Source organism: Linepithema humile, chromosome 6 (assembly GCF_040581485.1).
Source record: "Linepithema humile isolate Giens D197 chromosome 6, Lhum_UNIL_v1.0, whole genome shotgun sequence".
Lineage (NCBI taxonomy): Eukaryota > Metazoa > Arthropoda > Insecta > Hymenoptera > Formicidae > Linepithema > Linepithema humile.
Genome location: NC_090133.1, coordinates 4,522,299 through 4,543,294, shown reverse-complemented (window position 1 = coordinate 4,543,294; position 20,996 = coordinate 4,522,299). Strand labels below are relative to the sequence as shown.

Here is a 20,996-nt window from a genome sequence, read left to right as displayed (position 1 = left end):
AACTAATATACGATAACTTTCGCACGAATATCCGGCTGTTGGCTCTTTACGCTCCTTTCGAATATTATTGATTTTAACAATCATCAGAGCCTGATACATCTATAATTTAAAAATTTTTTTAACTTTTAACGATCAAGAGAGAAGAACCTAACATTTATCGGATAGCGCCGCTCCTAACGCTCGGCAGCGCTGGCCCTAGAGGCTGCCGCGCGCGTGGTAAGGAAAGGAAAGGAGGCGTATACCATAAGAACCAAAAAGATAAAATAATTCCGAGCCCTGATCTAACGTATTGATCCTAAAGTGCTAGAGTTCAGAAAATTAATAAATAGATATTTGTATTCTCTTTTATCATGTATCTATCTTTTTTTATAATAAAAAATAGATAGATAAATTTTACCCAATCTACGTCACCATGCTGAATCTATAACGCCGAAACAATAAAAATAGCTTAAATAATTAATCTTTCTGTCGAATTCGTCAATTTACTTTCGATATATTTTCTTTTTTACAAAAACATTTTCTCGTAGCTATTATCTCTTATATTGTTTCTTGGGACAAATATGGTTCCGGCAAAAATGTCTTTTTTTTCCTGTAGTAGGTTGATGAAGAAGATATGGAAGGGGGGGGGGGGTACATGGCAAAATCGGTGCATGCCTACATGTAAAATTTTTGTTACGTGAGCCAGAATCCCTTGCAAGCCCGTAAGAGAGAATGAGAGAGCGAGAGTCGAGCTCTTCCCGATCATCGACCCTCCGTACCAGATCCAGACTATCACGGCGACTGCAAAGTACGATACGTCAATAATACGATATAGCACAAGGACACCTGTTTGCCTTGACCAGCGTGCACAGCGGCAAGCGTGCCGTCGCTAGCAACAATCAAGACATAATTGCAAAGTTTACACTAGCTGCGTGTGACATAGGTACGGGAAATTCGCTTTATATCTCTCATTCCGACATTTAACACATTTATGTCAATTCCTAGCAGTGATGCAAGATCGAACATCTTGCATCAAGCACCACATGAGGGGAAGAGCTCCCACCATGGCGGCACCACATGAGGGGAAGAGCCCCCACCATGGCGGCACCACACAAGCGAGCATCGCTGACGTCACGTGTCCGTGCGCGCTCGCCGTTCCAATAGCGTATGAGTCGTAGGAGTCGTGGGGGCTCTTCTCCTCATGTGGTGTTTGATGCAGGATGCTCGATCTTGCATCACTGATTCCTAGAGACTTCCAGAATCGATAAGAAAGTCTCGATCAATATGTCGGTGAGGATTTTTGTAATTAAAAGCGATCAATCATGTAACCGATTACGTATTCTCGAAGTAATTAATTATTTTATTTATAGAAAATATCAGCGAGTTAAGTTACATTAACTGAGAATGTGTAGCAACTTGATACAATAATAAATTAAACTCATAGTTCTCGCAAATGCGCATTTAATGTATTCGAGAAAGAAATATGTATCTATTTTGCAAAATTATACTACTCAGTCTCGCGACAATGTATTATACAGAACTTGCCGTCACATAATGTCATCGCGGAATGTCCTACTTCTTGATTGCCACGCGTCGTTCAATTTGCACGATTATCTGAGCCTAATACGCTGAAAAGTCAGTTCAACGCGTGCGGGATAGCTCCAATTATTGCGGAGAGCCGCACGACGACGACAACGACGACGATGAGGCAACATACGCCATCGTCCGCTTTTATCTACGCCCGCGCCTATTGCGTCCGACTATTCTTCTCTTTATTAGCCTTCTCTCTTCCCCCTACGTTTCGCGCTCTTTTGCCTTTCACCCGTGGCCACCCTCTTCCACCGCCTCCTTTTCTGTGTCTCTTCTCTCTCTTGTTTTCGCTCTTTCTTTCTCTCTTTCTAGTTCCGCTCTCGGTAGTTTGATACATCCCTGCGGATCATTCGAGGGGAACTCTCACGCCCTTCCATCTAACCAATCATCCACTTTATAGCCCTTCCCTGTTTCCCTATCGCCGCCGTTGCCACCACCACCGCCTACTGTCGTCGATGGAGTCTGATGCCGAGTGAAGTCGCGCACACGAGTCAGTTCCAGGAATAGCGGCGATCGCTATACATCAGCAGCAATACCCCAAGTGCACCCAGTAACAGTACCCAAGTGCACTCAGCCGGTAGCAGATTGTGGCGGCAGCGATACGCACCCCAGTACAAGCAGTGCGACTACCTGTGCGATTCCTACCGGCGGAAAATCAGATTGCTGCATCGGAAATGTATGTATATATCAGAGAAAATCAGAGCGATTGCTGCATCGGATATGTATGTGTATATATATATATATATTAAATGGGTTATAATTTAAATTAGTTAAATTTTTTTTTATATAAAGCTTTAAAATTTGAAGTTCTATATGTTTTAAGGGAGAACACCAGGGTGACGGCCGAAAAAAAAGGCTATTTTCGTGAATTTTTTTTTCATTATCTAATAGTATGTTTAATTTATAAACTATATATGTTAAAAGTACATACTTATATTATGTTACAAAAAAAATTTCATAAAATAATATTTATATTTATAATAACTATGGTGATTGATGTGCACCTCGTCTGAAAAAACATGGGTGCACGGGCGCTCGTGCTGCATCTGAACGGGAGCTCTAAAATAAATTTTTTAAATTGTGATTTAAAGTATATGAATGTAGTTTTAGTTGCACGTACGGATTTTTTGATAAAATAATTTTTGACAAAATGGCACTGTTTAAAAAAAAAGTTTTCGATTTTTCAACAAAAATTCGTTACTTCTTTAATTGTTTTTCAAAAACTAATAATCCGATTGAAAAATCCGTACGTGCAACTGAAGACAATTTTGTTGTAAACATTCTGTCCAAATTTCAAGTTATTCGGATAAAAATTGGCCGAGATATGAGAGCGCCCAGTTACGAAAACGTGGTTTCGAGAAAAACGCGTTTAAAGTTTTACAACTAATTGGTTCATATAAAACGATAAAATTTTGTAACGAACCAAAGTGCGTCCAATCCGGGTGCATATGAAGTGCCTTCTGAAGCAATAGAACTCAAGCACGTAGATAACAAAAGAATACCGGTAAAACTCCCTACAGACAGATCAAGGGGACTGCCGAATCTTTTCAGGTAGCGCGCGGCCGGTTCTACTAGCGGCATCTGACCAAGTTCTACTCTATGACATATTTACTATAGTTCCGTTACGAATTTCACCATAATATTATAGGGACATATTTTTAAGACTCCAAACATCACAAAAATGCAAAAAAAAAAAATCGATTTTTTGAAACCGTCACCGTGGTGTTCCCCCTTAAGATCAAAAATGCCAAAAATAGCTTGTCGCACGAAAAGGAATTAATCTAGAGAGTTGAAATTTTATGTAATACCAATTGCAAACTTTTTAAAAGGTGAGACCGAAAAAAATATAAAATTTTTTTTATTATTATAAATAAGGGACACTAATAAGCACATATATGTGTTCAAATTTTTTAAATTTAAAATTTTCACACAAAATTATTAATATAAAAGAATAGAAATTAATGAAAATAATTTAGTAAATGTCAGAGCGACAGCGTGATGTATTCAAAAATTTAATTTTGTCACACGATGTCCACGACTTTTTGGTTCCAATATGTGCTATATCTACAAAGTGTCGGTAATACATACTTGTAAAACATGATTATGTATATCAATCAGATTTGAAATATAAATACACACGTATTGTAAATACATGTATTGTAGCATTTATTTTTGCATTTACAGTTTATTTAGCAAAAGATCAGTTATTTTCAATAACCTGTGTAATTTGAAAATGTACATTTAAATTATTTTAATAAATTACTTCTATAATTTTGTGTGTGTGTGTGTGTGTGTGTGTGTGCGTGCGCGTGTGTAAATAAAATGTTGCATTTTTGTCAATATTTAAAAAGATGATAAACTCTTATAGATATTTCATACAGTAATGACCAATAACTTATTTTGAATAGTAAAAGCCAGGGTTGGGCGTTTACACGTAAACTATAATAGATGCAAAAATACTCGCATATTAAACACGAATGCAAGCTAAACAGTAAAAACAATCTTTTCATCTATAATTTGAGAAGAGACTATAGTTATGAACCGTCGCAAGAAAGTGTGCAAATTGTAATCTTGAATTTTAGAGTACAATTTACGAAAAATTACGATATAATGTAAAATGAACAAAGATATACATTTTTAATTAATAATCTAACACATATAAAAGAAAGACTCAAATGATAGCTATTACATAATATAATAGAAGGGCATTGAGAGCCGTCGCGGGATGTTAGTGCGAAATTTTAATTTAAAAAAAAAAATTAATTTATTAGTCTACGTGAGACAGTTAACTTTGTACATCGATTTCTAGTTCGAGATACTTAAAGTGTATGAAAATTTTAGTACATTGTTCTCACATATGGAGAATCAGTATGTACTGATAGGAATTATTAGAAAGAAAGGAAGAGAGCAAAAATATCAGGGCGCGAGTGGCTGAGCCGGGAAGCTTTCCCGGTTTAGCCACTCGCGCCCTGATATTTTTACTTTCTTCCTTTCTTTCTAATAATTCCTATCAGTACATACTTAATCAATAGACCATGTTATTTCATAATCGGAATATGATGCTATTATTTTTCCATCGCAATACAAATATTTATGTTTTCTTAACAAGCTTGCCAATCTTTTTACCAAATGTGGAAAATCAAATGATGCGTAATATTTTTTTTCATTATGTATAAAATATGTCTTATCTGAGTGCACACCAAGTTGAGCATAAGCGCTTTGATTAGATGGACCTTGATCGCACGTTATAAGTCGTACATCAGCACCTGTTTTGCTCAATCTATCTAAGCATTCTTTCATTAAAATCACTATTTCTTCCGCTTTCATACATTTTCCTGGAAAAAAATATGCTAGCGGTTAACGCCATGGATGAAGCGCATTTATACTATCCACACAAAATACAAATACGCATTTTGTCCTTTCACTTTTCCTTCCTAAAGGCCCAAGATCAACGAGTCCTTTTATTTGATCCAGACTAAATGAGTATTCTTCATATGATTTTATATACATTTCATCCCATTTTAAAGCACAAACTCTTTGTTCTACAGGCAACTTTGAAATTTTTTCCTGCAATTTGCGGAATATAACATCACAAAATCCTGGCATTATATTAAATTCTTCGTGCCATCTTCTAATAGTTTGTTCTGCAGGAAAATTGCAACCTGCCTTTCGTAAACGACGCAATGCAGATGCCGAATAATAAAAAAGCTGTTTCAAAAGAGTTTTTTCTTCCTCTGTATATGCCGCATGTGGAGTATGGAGTTGTTAATTAATCATTGCTTTTGCAACGGGATGCAGATTTTGTTCATTAATTAAATTTTGTATTTTCTTTTTGTTATTTTTTTTATTTATTTTTTTTTTTTAGGTACTTGGCGACGTTGTAAACGCAATTTTAAACGCTTTATAGTCTGCCGCAAACGAATATTTTCACGTTTTAAACTTTTAATTATCTTTTCTGGATTATATTCTTTTTCACAATTTTGTCATTAACAGATCACACTTATCAATGTTTTCATATCTTACAGGTTCTAAATGCATCCATTTGTAATATCTTCCTCTTCTAATGATTTGTCAAAATTTATATTTGCTGGAAGATAAGTTTGTTTGAATCGATCTAATAATTGCTTATTTATTTTATCATTATGATCGATATTAAATGATGTTCCTGCAATTGCGTTATTATATGTATTTCCTACTTCTACCATTTCTTTTATTTGGTTTTGTTCTTTTTTTAGAACTCTTTGCATCTCTCCTATTTCCATAGCTGCCTTAGATTTTTCTTCTAAATTTATCAAATCATTAAATCGAATTGGCACAGCATCGCGTTTTAATGTTTTCTTGCCTTCTCCCTTAAATGAGTTAGCATTAAATGATCTGCACACAGACTAGCACGACGAAATGAATTGACAGTCCATTTTTCTAATTTAATATTCCCTAAAATAAAGTAATGAAAAACGATTGACAAATAGTAAATATTTTGAAAGTACTTTCAAAACATAATTATTTTATTTTCAAATAATAAATGAGATAATAATTGAGGGCGCGGATCAAAGAACTCGCTCTGCGCTCAAATCGTGTAAAAGTATTGTCTAAACGTCTCAGAGCATGAAAATTTTGAAAGTCGCAAAATTAATTTTTTTTAAATATAGGTTTGTAGAGATCGACGAGACGGAACTTTTTTCTATTTGCAGTTTTTTTGTTCGATGCTTATTTTTAATAATAAAAATAAAAAACTGAAAAATTTTTATCCCCAAATTCAATAAGATTTTAAGATATAAATCGTCGTAATTTGGCCAAATTTTATTGAAATTGTTTGAAATTTGGTATACGCATGCAGTATAGTCTAGTGATGCCTACAAAACAATAAAGAAGCTGAAAATCGCCTATTGTTTAATAATAATTAATTGCAAATTGAGGCCAATCGGTAACCACGTTTTTTTAGTTTCGCCGACAAAAAGTATCAAGGGAACTTGAAATTTGGAACAACTTCCAGTGATACATTGATTCCTCACTACTGAAGGAAGATTTCTGGAAATTTTCAGATTGATTCATTGAAAATTTGCGGAAATATGCATTTTATAAGAAAACATGTGACACCGGCAATGATAGCTTTGTGAGCGCTGAGCACTATCAGGCAGCGTACTCACCGTTCGGATTTCCAGGACTCGATTTTATAATGATTTTTTAATGGTTATACATTTGAACAATTGCTCACTTCCCACGAAATATCGAAATGATGAACTATTATTTATACGGTTTCTTAATTAAATACTTTTATTATTATTATTTCGAAATATTTCACATACACTCCAGAGACGCGGTTTTTAGGACGATAGTAATTTAACAAGTAACAATAGTTAAAGTTGTAAAAAATTATTATAAAATCGAGTCCTGGAAAACCGAACGGCGAGTACGCTGCCTGATGGTGCTCTGCGCTCACAAAGCTATCATTGCCGGTGTCGCATGTTTTCTTATAAAATGCATATTTCCGCAAATTTTCAATGAATCAATCTGAAAATTTCCAGAAATCTTCCTTCAGTAGTGAGGAATCAATGTATCACTGGAAGTTGTTCCAAATTTCAAGTTCCCTTGATACTTTTTGTCGGCGAAACTAAAAAAACGTGGTTACCGATTGGCCTCAATTTGCAATTAATTATTATTAAACAATAGGCGATTTTCAGCTTCTTTATTGTTTTGTAGGCATCACTAGACTATACTGCATGCGTATACCAAATTTCAAACAATTTCAATAAAATTTGGCCAAATTACGACGATTTATATCTTAAAATCTTATTGAATTTGGGGATAAAAATTTTTCAGTTTTTTATTTTTATTATTAAAAATAAGCATCGAACAAAAAAACTGCAAATAGAAAAAAGTTCCGTCTCGTCGATCTCTACAAGCCTATATTTAAAAAAAATTAATTTTGCGACTTTCAAAATTTTCATGCTCTGAGACGTTTAGACAATACTTTTACACGATTTGAGCGCAGAGCGAGTTCTTTGATCCGCGCCCTCAATTATTATCTCATTTATTATTTGAAAATAAAATAATTATGTTTTGAAAGTACTTTCAAAATATTTACTATTTGTCAATCGTTTTTCATTACTTTATTTTAGGGAATATTAAATTAGAAAAATGGACTGTTAATTCATTTCGTCGTGCTAGTCTGTGTGCAGATCATTTAATGCTAACTCATTTAAGGGAGAAGGCAAGAAAACATTAAAACGCGATGCTGTGCCAATTCGATTTAATGATTTGATAAATTTAGAAGAAAAATCTAAGGCAGCTATGGAAATAGGAGAGATGCAAAGAGTTCTAAAAAAAGAACAAAACCAAATAAAAGAAATGGTAGAAGTAGGAAATACATATAATAACGCAATTGCAGGAACATCATTTAATATCGATCATAATGATAAAATAAATAAGCAATTATTAGATCGATTCAAACAAACTTATCTTCCAGCAAATATAAATTTTGACAAATCATTAGAAGAGGAAGATATTACAAATGGATGCATTTAGAACCTGTAAGATATGAAAACATTGATAAGTGTGATCTGTTAATGACAAAATTGTGAAAAAGAATATAATCCAGAAAAGATAATTAAAAGTTTAAAACGTGAAAATATTCGTTTGCGGCAGACTATAAAGCGTTTAAAATTGCGTTTACAACGTCGCCAAGTACCTAAAAAAAAAATAAATAAAAAAAATAACAAAAAGAAAATACAAAATTTAATTAATGAACAAAATCTGCATCCCGTTGCAAAAGCAATGATTAATTAACAACTCCATACTCCACATGCGGCATATACAGAGGAAGAAAAAACTCTTTTGAAACAGCTTTTTTATTATTCGGCATCTGCATTGCGTCGTTTACGAAAGGCAGGTTGCAATTTTCCTGCAGAACAAACTATTAGAAGATGGCACGAAGAATTTAATATAATGCCAGGATTTTGTGATGTTATATTCCGCAAATTGCAGGAAAAAATTTCAAAGTTGCCTGTAGAACAAAGAGTTTGTGCTTTAAAATGGGATGAAATGTATATAAAATCATATGAAGAATACTCATTTAGTCTGGATCAAATAAAAGGACTCGTTGATCTTGGGCCTTTAGGAAGGAAAAGTGAAAGGACAAAATGCGTATTTGTATTTTGTGTGGATAGTATAAATGCGCTTCATCCATGGCGTTAACCGCTAGCATATTTTTTTCCAGGAAAATGTATGAAAGCGGAAGAAATAGTGATTTTAATGAAAGAATGCTTAGATAGATTGAGCAAAACAGGTGCTGATGTACGACTTATAACGTGCGATCAAGGTCCATCTAATCAAAGCGCTTATGCTCAACTTGGTGTGCACTCAGATAAGACATATTTTATACATAATGAAAAAAAATATTACGCATCATTTGATTTTCCACATTTGGTAAAAAGATTGGCAAGCTTGTTAAGAAAACATAAATATTTGTATTGCGATGGAAAAATAATAGCATCATATTCCGATTATGAAATAACATGGTCTATTGATTAAGTATGTACTGATAGGAATTATTAGAAAGAAAGGAAGAGAGCAAAAATATCAGGGCGCGAGTGGCTAAACCGGGAAAGCTTCCCGGCTCAGCCACTCGCGCCCTGATATTTTTGCTCTCTTCCTTTCTTTCTAATAATTCCTATCAGTACATACTGATTCTCCATATGTGAGAACAATGTACTAAAATTTTCATACACTTTAAGTATCTCGAACTAGAAATCGATGTACAAAGTTAACTGTCTCACGTAGACTAATAAATTAATTTTTTTTTTTAAATTAAAATTTCGCACTAACATCCCGCGACGGCTCTCAATGCTCTTCTATTATATTATGTAATAGCTATCATTTGAGTCTTTTCTTTATATGTGTTAGATTATTAATTAAAAATGTATATCTTTGTTCATTTTACATTATATCGTAATTTTTCGTAAATTGTACTCTAAAATTCAAGATTACAATTTGCACACTTTCTTGCGACGGTTCATAACTATAGTCTCTTCTCAAATTATAGATGAAAAGATTGTTTTTACTGTTTAGCTTGCATTCGTGTTTAATATGCGAGTATTTTTGCATCTATTATAGTTTACGTGTAAACGCCCAACCCTGGCTTTTACTATTCAAAATAAGTTATTGGTCATTACTGTATGAAATATCTATAAGAGTTTATCATCTTTTTAAATATTGACAAAAATGCAACATTTTATTTACACACACGCACGCACACACACACACACACACGAAATTATACAGGGTGTCTGGCAATAATCGCCCCACCGGTCATATACAGGTAGAGGAGGTCAAATCGAGTGGAAAAGTCCTTTACCATTTTTTAATTTTCATAATAAGTACTGAGTAATTAACGAAAAAAGATCGGCGAATCCGCGCGAGTAAAGCGCGCGCGGTGAGAAGGACGTCCCACTGCTACGCGATCACTAGGACACAAGGATCTAGCGTTACGCGCCGCTCGTATGTTGCCATTGTCATTTGTAGAGCGCTCCTCCCAACGCTTCATCGCGCGCCTAGTGATCGCATAACAGTGGGATGTCCTTCTCGCTGCGCGCGCTTTACTTGCACGGATTCACCAATCTTTTTTCGTTAATTAGTACTTATTACAAAAATCAAAAAATGGTAAAGGACTTTTCTACTCGATTTGACCTCCTCTACCTGTATATGACCGGTGGGGCGATTATTGCCAGACACCCTGTAGAAGTAATTTATTAAAATAATTTAAATGTACATTTTCAAATTACACAGGTTATTGAAAATAACTGATCTTTTGCTGAATAAACTGTAAATGCAAAAATAAATGCTACAATACATGTATTTACAATACGTGTGTATTTATATTTCAAATCTGATTGATATACATAATCATGTTTTATAAGTATGCATTACCGACACTTTGTAGATATAGCACATATCGGAACCAAAAAGTCGTGGACATAGCACGGAAGAGACCCAAAAGATCGTGGACATTACCTACGGGATTCGTGGACATTGGCTACGTAGTTCAATGTGCACGTTTTGTGCACATAGAGGCGCTAGCCCACAGAAACACGAAAAATGCGGGCATGTCCACTCTCAGTCTTCTCTCTGGCCAGACTTTCTAAGTAGATGGCCTTTTTTCTTTTTTGGGCTTCCGTCAGTTTTCTGGAAAAATTAAACACCGGCTTGAAAGATTTATTTTCTTGTGGCTGTTTCAAAATTGCACCAACTCCTTTTATAGAAGCATCAGTATAAATATATATCGGTGCTTCTGGGTTAAAAATTGCCAGTACTGGGTCCGAACATAAACATTTTTTTACTTTATTAAAACTCTCTTCACATTCTTCTGTCCAATTATAATCTACATTTTTCCTCAGTAGATTATATAATGGTTCTAATAATATAGAGTATTTTGGTATATACTCTAAATAAAAACTAATTTTTCCTAAAAACTGTCTGATTTGCTTTTTTGTTTGTGGTCTAGGAAATTTATTTATGGCCACCAGGTTATCATTTAATGGTCTTACTGAGTTATCACCAATTTCGTGTCCTAAATATGTGGTCTTTCTTTGTGCAAATTTACATTTTGCTTTATTTAATTTGAAACCTTCACTTTTTAATGTTTTTAGTGTTAATTCTATATGTTTTATATGATCTACATAATTTTCAGAATATATCAGTATGTCATTTATATAGTTTACCGCAAAAGCATCTAAACCATTTTTTCTTAAGACACTAGACAATACTCTTTGGAAAATAGCTGGTGACGATTTCAGTCCTAACGGTAGACACGTCCATTGCCAGTGTCCATGATGTGTCACAAAAGCAAAAATTTTATATCTGTCTTTTTCTCGTACTGGTATCGACCAAAACGCTGAGTTTATATCCAGTTTAGTGTAATATTTACAGCCTCTAGCACGTACTGTCAAATCTTCAATTCTTGGGAATGGTTGACTCTCTGGAACAATTATTTTGTTTAATTCTCTGAAGTCTATGCATAAACGAGATTTTCTTTCTTCTTCTTTTTTATAAACTAATGTTATTGGGGCGGCATACGGGCTACAAGACTCTTGAATTAGTCCTGCTTTCAACAATTCTTTGATTTGCTTTTCAATCTCTATTTTGTTCTCTACTGTGCATCTATAAGGTTTTCTTGCTGTATATTTATTTACGGTTAATCTTATAGCTGCTTCATAGTTTCTTGTTCTACCAATATCAAATTTATCTTTTGCAAACGATTCTTCATATTCTAATAAAATGTCTTCTAATTTGTTTTTAGCATGTTCCTTTTTTTCTTGGATAACATTCATATTAACTTTTTTCTCTTTAGACCTTTTATAGTTTTGTGTAATCTTTAATTTCTCATCTTGTCGCAATTTGAAAGCTTGAATTAAATCTAAACCTAATAACAGGTCCTCTTTAAATCTTCTACTTTTCACTATAAAAAATGGGAAATATTTTTCAATATCGAAAATCTTAATTAATACAGACACTATACCTTCTGACTTTGCAACGCCTGATACGCCTTCTATGTTTTCACCCCCACTTATTCCTTTCTTCATTTTTTCTTTTTTATAAAATTCATAACTCATCAAGGAGATATTAGATCCGGAGTCGTACAAAGCAATTGCCGGTTTTTTATCAACTAATATCTTCAATTTTATAAGTGGGGTAACTACACGTTTTTTGCTTCTTCAGCATGAGCAACAGCATCTTGTATTTCTGAATTATTTACTAATTTAATATTCTCATTTTTGACTGTTCTATTACGACATAAGTTTTCTGGATAAAATCTATTTTTATAACCTAATTTTTCACAATGAGTGCAATTTTTCTTCTCACTCATGTTTTGTTTTGGTTTTACTATTTTATTTGACTGACCAAATAGTCTTAATCTAGACATTAAGTCTTCTATGGTCACTAACTCTTTTTTGTTTAGTTTATTTTTAATAAATTGTGGTAATGATACCACTATCAAATTTATTTGTGACTTTAAAGTTAAGTCTGGATCAACTTCAATCAAAAGGCTTCTTTTCTTTAAAGCGAAATCTAGAAATGATCTATTCAAGTATTTAAAGCTGTAAGCGTATTCAACTTGATCCCAGGACTTTTCATCAAAGGTATCCAAAAAAGAATTGTTCCAAAATTCCCATGCATGAGCTAATAAATTTGTCTGCATATAGATCGTATACCAAGTCAGTGCAGATCCTTCCAAAAATAACCGTAGGGCCTCAGCATATTTATTTTCTTTCAATCCTAATCTTTTACACTCCTGGATAAATAGATTTATCCATGTTTTAGCGTTAGAGTTATTCTCATCAAATTTTTCCAAAACTATATCCTTGGCTATAGAGTGCATAGACCTTTCGGTGTTGGTGCTTGGTACGCTAACTTCTTGTTTTGATTGCACTTCATCTAAATACAGATCATGAAAGACTACATTACCTTTCTCATCCAAGTAAATAGTTTGCAGTTTATCCGTTAAAGATATTACAACATTTCTATATTTATCCCGCACATTCAAACTTTTCACAACGTTCTTAACCACATTGCTAGCAAACAATTCTTTATGTGCTTCACTAGTTTGTTGTTCTTTAGGGAATGCAAAAATTTCCTCCTGATCCACCAATTGTATAGTTTTCACCTTGACCACTGTGCTCTTAGAGTTTGCTCCGGCTTCGGCTATAAAATGGAATCTTGTTTTAATCTTCTCCATTGTATTGATTTGTAAGTCACGAATTCAACGAATTAACCAAGGAGGTGAATTTGTAGGTTAATTGAATAACAACCCGTGTGGATGCAGTTTAGAACTGTAATTAAAAACATATTTACAAACTTATAAACAAACCAAATAACCAAATAACAACTCTAGGTATCTTTCTTTACAAACCTGAATCAACACAATTGTCGAAATTCAGAATAAACAATAATTAAACTATTTAAACCAAGGTTTACTCGAGCGAGTCATTCAGCTGCAAATCTCAATCTAACCTCCCTACTCACGTCTGTCTCATAATGCTCGTCACTGTAGGTTATCTGACGTCTGCGTCAGGTGACTAAGTTTGGCGCCAGTATTCAAACTAACAGATATAATAATTAATAGAATGAATGCCGGCGGTCGGTGTACGTGGCTCAGTTACGTTTCTTAAAGGAAAGAAAGAAAAGCACGACACATAGGTGTTAGAGCAAACGAGACATCGATAGGGACACCGAGCTGCCCTAATTCGACCCGACCCCTGACTCTAAAAGTTCTACACCTTTAGAGTCAGGAGTCGGGTCAAGTTAATAAACCGAAAACGCCATTAGATGAACATGCTATCTGCTATAGAGTTTACAAAAATTTTATTTTCTCATTATTTTTTGTTAAAAAACAACTATTGGAAATATAGAGAAAGTTTTAAACAACCACATAAAGAGATGTTAGAAAGTTACATAAGTTAAATATATAAATACGAGGGGTGTTTGATAAGTCAGTGACTTTGATAAGAAATGATGCTCAGATCGCAAGTCTGATATTAATGTAAGGATTTTAATATAGATATCCAAAATACAGCACATATATGTGTAGTGTGTAATTTATTCAAGAATTAAAAGAAAGAATGGGATCAATGAGGCGTAAATCTCGTAAATGAGAGGTTAACAAAATAAATTCTTGTCGCACGCACGTAACTCTACTCGACTCGACTCGACTCGACTCGACCGAACTCCCCACTCTACCGGCGAGCTACATAAAATAAAAAAAATAAGAACATCGTCGCGGCGACGGTGTCGCGCTCGTCACGCTAAGTCGCAACATTTAGGCGAAAACAAATAATACAGCGCTTAATTTAAATCTTAATCCTACACATCCGACTGACATCTGTCCTCAGATGTCGTTATCTTCGTTATCTGGCGGATCCTCCTGTAGATTTGCCCACGGTTTCATGTAATCAGCGGCAGTCGAAGTTCTTCTGGGGCCTTCTCCTTCACCTACTTTCTCTACGATATATCAATCGTTTCGTAGAACCCGCTTGATTCGATAGGGTCCTAAATATTTTGTACAGAGTTTTAGATTTGATCCGCCCTGCGTTCGTTGGATGGCTACTAGGTCGTCTTCGCTGTAGCTGCTCGGAGGTTTACGCTTTTTGTTGTAGCTTTGCCTGTTTTCAGCCTGGATCTTTGAAATAGCTTTACGTGCTTCTTCTCGTAATTGATCGCGTTTTTCTAGGAAAATGGTGGCATTTTCTGTTTCCAATATCTCTTTTATCTGAGGGTCTTTTTTAAGCCTCATCCGTGTTCCGAACATGAGATGGAATGGAGTCATTCCTGTACTCCGGCTTGGTACCTGATTTAAATACTGCTGTGCTCGTGTGACAAACTTGTGCCATTGGGTCGGATGCGGCATGGATAGCTTAGTTAATAACGGGTTTAACGTCCGATTTATTCGCTCGATCTGACCGTTGCCTCTTGGTACGCCAGTAACGATAGTGACGTGTTCTATACCCTCGTCTTCACAGTATATTTTGAAATTGTTCGATGTAAAGGCTGTCCCCTGATCGGATATTATTCGTCTGGGATTTCCGAAAACAGCTGACTGCTTCATTAAATGGTTGAGTACTTCTACTGTCCCAGTGCTCCTCGTTGGATAGAGCCATACAAACTTGGTGAAGGTGTCTATCACCGCAAATATATGTGTTGATACCTCTTCTGTGTCGACGGCATTGGATCCAAATGATTCACATGGTAGGTGTCCAACAGAGCTTCCTTATCGAGGGGATGGAGTAATCCTTCTTGCTTACCAAATTTTTTCGTAGCCATGATGCACGCGAAACAATTTTGAATGACTTTCTCGATCTTCAGATACATATTCTTGAACCAGTAATCAGACTTCAGCAGTTGTTTCGTTTTTGCACTTCCAAAATGGCCGCGTTCATGGATCTGACGGATTATAGAAGTTTGCATCAGTCTCGGTACGACGATTGGGGTATCGCCATTCACTTCTTTACACAACAGTCCATTCGCCATTATAAATCCATCTGCTCGTCCTTTTTTCATCTTCTTCTTAGTCTCTTTCAATTCCTCGTCTTCCAGCTGATTTTGACGGAGTCTTGTCAAAATATCATCTTGACATTCTTCAATTATCATGGCGGAAGATAACGGATGTCGGCTCAAGGCATCCACATGTCGCATTATGTTGCCAGGACGATGTACGATCGAATACCGAAATTTTTCGAGGTAAAGCGCCCATCTTGCTACTTGCGGACAAATATCCTTTTTCTTCATAGTCTGCATAAACGCCTTACAGTCGGTTACTATAGTAAACGAGATTCCGATTAAATATACCCTAAACTTCTTTAGTGCTTTTATGATGGCTAACACTTCTAGTCTATAACTATTGTATTTCGCTTCAGTCGGCGTAGTCTTACCACTTGCATAATATATCGGGTGAAATAAACGATCCTCGCTATCGCGCTGTAATAATATTGCATCGAATCCAAAGGCGGATGCGTCGGTGTGTAATTCTGTCTCCGCCGCCGGACAGTACAAACGTAAAATAGGTCTATTACTAAGAGCCAGTTTCAACTGATCGAATGCATGTTTTTGTGCCTTACCGAAATCAAATTTTCTTTCATCTTTTAACAGATCTGTTAGTGGACGCGCTATTAGGGAATATTGCGGCACAAACTTACGAAAGTAGCCTGTAAGGCCTAAGAAACTTTGTACGGCGCGCACACTAGTCGGCTTTGGAAAATGTTTCACGGCGTCAGTCTTTTCTTCAGAAGGCGTGATCTTTCCGTTTTCTACTACGTATCCTAAATAATGCACTTTCGACTTTAATAACTGGCATTATTTCCAATTAAATGATAACCCGTATCTAGCCGCCGTCTTTAATATCAGCTTAAGTCATGATAATCCCTCTTGTACATCAATCGAAGGTACTATCAAATCATCCATGTACATCGTTACAATTTTTTCCGCAGTTAAATCGCAAAAAACGGCATTTACATATTTTTGAAAATACGCTGGAGAAGTGCTAAGGCCAAATGGCATTCTTAAAAATTCGTAATGTGAGACACGTACAAATTTACATACGTTTTTATAAATTGCAAATATTTATTGTTGTAGACGGACGGGTACCGCGCGAAACAAAAGGCTACAAATAGAATAATGTTTCCCGTCGGAATGAACGATCCAATTTTGGCTCGTGCGTTACGGAGATTTATACGAGGTGACAGATGGAGATGTCCGAACGATCAGCAATTGGCGATGCGAGCGACGTAAGTTGAAAAATTTTATTGACATTATTGATATCGATGTTTAAATAATGACACGAATAAAAATCAATTCTCTACGTTTAAAAGGCTACATACACCTAAAGACGTAAAAAATAGGCCTTTTTCTCGATTTTTTTTTTTTTTTTTTTGAGAACGTAATGTATGTAATTAATCTAGTCTTAATTAATCTTAATTAATCTTCAGATTTATAGACAAGCCCACAAGAGTTATCGCTAATTAGAATATCCGATTCCGCAAGGATGGCTAAACCGCACAGTCATTTGGGCTTAGCAAACCCACGGACCTGAGCTCACACACTACGGTCATACATACACATATACACTAGCACATTTACACATTACACACACGTGAAGTATTAAAGAAAGCATTGTATGAGTAAATTAATAGTGTTTTCGATTATTAAGAGTCATTGATTACGTTTACACGTCAACCTTAAGGCCACTTCAACCCAGTTTCAGTTAAAGTAATCGACGATTAGCTTTTAATGTTACCTTCAGTATTTCGATATATCCGTTTCTTTAACTTTTTTCTATTATAACATATGTTTTATTTGTCATGTTGGCGATTCTGTAATCGACAATTAAATTAATCAGAACTTGATCGAAGTGGTCCTTATGTCTGTATCAAACTACACATTGGCTTAGTTTACACCGATTGTTTAGTACGCGTACCAAGTACTAAATCTGCTTCTCCGATAGATATAAATCGTTTAGTGTAAAATCTACACCAATCAAAGAAGCAAATTTAGTTCTTAAGGAGGCATATACCTTTCTCGGCCCGAAAAATAGTGCTTTTTCACTAATTTTTTTTCAAGAAACAAAAAGGCACATTAGGATCGGGGTTTTTTTATATTAAAGAACATAATTTAGACTTTTAAATCAATTTTTATTGAAGTAAAATAACCCCCCTTTACCCCCTCTGCAGTCCCACGAAGTTGACCATGCTCGATGAGACTTGAATTGCGGTACCATGGATTAGTCCTTGACCGATCATCTGAAATAAAAAATCAATATAGCACCTTGAAGTTTATTAAATTCACTCGTATTTGACCCATTCTTTTTTTAAATTTCGAATTTAAAACAAAATGGCGGATGTTCAAACTTAAGATATCATTTTTCACGTATAAATTTCATTTTTAAGCGTGTCAAAAAAATATAAAAAATTAAGATATTAAAAAAATCATGGGTCAAATACTAGAGAATTTTATAAGCTTTCAGACAAAAAAAAAAAAACGGGGAGGAATCGGTTTAGTAGTTATTGAGATATTTATGGTACCGACTTTGAAAACGTGGTTTCGAGAAAAATGCGTTCAAAGTTTTCGAACAAGTTTATACTATAATAAAGGGGTTTTTTTGCGACTTACATATAATCACCTATTCCGGGGCCATACAGGGAATCCTCCTGGGAAAAGTGTTTGTCGACTTTTTGATTTTTGCTCAGCCGGCGGCTGATACGGGCCTCCCGCGTCGTGTGCTGTGCTCGGATGTCTGCTTGGTCGCAGCGCCGAGTGTCTGTTGATGCAGCGAATTGTGCTGCGTTTCGTCCAACAGTTATTTCCATTATATTCATCACTCGTAGAAGGGCCGACGAACCTTCGTTGAATAAGCAAATTGCGAGGAAAGTCGCAATTTCCACGATTTTTGCGCTGCTGTTGGTGTAATTGTGGGCCATTCTCCAGATCAAGTTATTAAAACTTTCGTTGGCGTTTTGTGTATATCCGCCGAGGCAGCGTTTTAATAATGTCTCATTAGTAAGATCTTCGTATATAGGGCGGATCGCATCCAAAACCTCGTCTGGTAAAGCATTGTAGTTTTGCTCGTACCTGTTCAACGATCCGTTCGCTTTTGCTTGTTGCCACTCGCACCATGAATCCGAGGCTTGAGGACAAAGATGATGTTGCGGTTTGTCTTTCGTCGAACTATAATGATAGAAAGTGGCCCACTCTGCATCCCGCATTCATTCCACTGAGTCGAAATTTCGCCGAATAGCCAAACCATAATACATTGAGAGTTTGTCTATCATTTTCGCAGTTAATTTATTCCTTCCTCCAATGCCCTTGTGATCTTTTTTGCACTTCCGGAGTCGAGCACCCATGTGTTTCTGCACGTGTTCAATGCATTCTTTTTTTTCTACTTCAACTGTATCTCCGTACGGTCGAAATTCAACGATACCTTTGAACGTCTTCGAATCACTGTCACCAATGTAATGCGTATATTTTACTCCGTACTTTTTCTGTGATCTGTGAAACATTTCTTTAATAGAATCGACCTCCATTTTTCCAGCTGAACCTTCATGATTTGATTGACATTTGTTTTGGTGCTCGATTTCCCACTCGCGAAATCCCATACTCTTCAGTGTCTTTCTTTTCGGCCCAAACCTCGCATTCTTTGCAGTACGAAGATTTCACGTTTACGTGATGTCAAGTTAGTGGTGTCCCTATAGCTGTCTTCCTCATGCGACCGTCTAATGAAGGAAGTGCGAGCGAGACAGTGAGGGCAGCTCGGTGTCCCTATCGATGTCTCGTTTGCTCTAACACCTATGTGTCATGCTTTTCTTTCTTTCCTTTAAGAAACGTAGCTGAGCCGCGTGCACCGACCGCCGGCATTTATTCTATTAATTATTATATCATATAAAGAGGCTTAATTTTATGAAGAATAGAAATTTGTATTGAAATGTTTAATTATATGAATATAAGAATCGTTTGCTTCCGTAACAAAAATACACGCTCGTCCTGATTAATTATTGATTCATTTATGATTGCGTAATTAATAACTTCTTTATTATAAGCAAAATTAGTAATAATGGAACAGGATAAGTCGCTAGAACATACTGTCTCCAATAAATGTTCAAATATAAGATTTATTCGAAAATATGTATAATATATGTATAATATGTATAATATATGATCTTATATTTGAACATTTATAGGAGACAGTATGTTCTAGCGACTTATCCTGGTGCATTATTACTAATTTTGCTTATAGTAAAGAAGTTATTAATTACGCAATCATAAATGAATCAATAATTAATCAGGACAAGCGTGTATTTTTGTTACGGAAGCAAACAATTCTTATATTCGTATAATTAAACATTTCAATACAAATTTCTATTCTTCATAAAATTAAGCCTTTTTATATGATATAATAATTAATAGAATGAATGCCGGCGGTCGATGTACGTGGCTCAGTTACGTTTCTTAAAGGAAAGAAAGAAAAGCACGACACATAGGTGTTAGAGCAAACGAGACATCGATAGGGACACCGAGCTGCCCTAATTCGACCCGACCCCTGACTCTAAAAGTTCTACACCTTTAGAGTCAGAAGTCGGGTCAAGTTAATAAATCGAAAACGCCATTAGATGAACATGCTATCTGCTATAGAGTTTACAAAAATTTTATTTTCTCATTATTTTTTGTTAAAAAACAACTATTGGAAATATAGAGAAAGTTTTAAACAACCACATAAAGAGATGTTAGAAAGTTACATAAGTTAAATATATAAATACGAGGGGTGTTTGATAAGTCAGTGACTTTGATAAGAAATGATGCTCAGATCGCAAGTTTGATATTAATGTAAGGATTTTAATATAGATATCCAAAATACAGCACATATATGTGTAGTGTGTAATTTATTCAAGAATTAAAAGAAAGAATGGGATCAATGAGGCGTAAATCTCGTAAATGAGAGGTTAACAAAATAAATTCTTGTCACACGCACGTAACTCTACTCGACTCGACTCGACTCGACCGAACTCCCTACTCTACCGGCGAGCTACATAAAATAAAAAAAATAAGAACATCGTCGCGGCGACGGTGTCGCGCTCGTCACGCTAAGTCGCAACATTTAGGCGAAAACAAATAATACAGCGCTTAATTTAAATCTTAATCCTACACATCCGACTGACATCTGTCCTCAGATGTCGTTATCTTCGTTATCTGGCGGATCCTCCTGTAGATTTGCCCACGGTTTCATGTAATCAGCGGCAGTCGAAGTTCTTCTGGGGCCTTCTCCTTCACCTACTTTCTCTACGATATATCAATCGTTTCGTAGAACCCGCTTGATTCGATAGGGTCCTAAATATTTTGTACAGAGTTTTAGATTTGATCCGCCCTGCGTTCGTTGGATGGCTACTAGGTCG

At 35.4% G+C, this 20,996-nt stretch overlaps 1 long non-coding RNA gene across 1 annotated transcript in view; it reads left to right on the top strand.

The window, feature by feature from the left end:
• Positions 1 to 1,758: 1,758 nt before the first annotated feature.
• The window catches only part of LOC137000834 (uncharacterized), a 30,817-nt gene continuing 11,579 nt past the window's right edge, over positions 1,759 to 20,996 (top strand). The window contains exons 1-2 of the long non-coding RNA XR_010891005.1: positions 1,759 to 2,245; positions 16,690 to 16,841. This is a non-coding gene — a long non-coding RNA (uncharacterized lncRNA). The remainder of the gene's footprint in view (positions 2,246 to 16,689; positions 16,842 to 20,996) is intronic.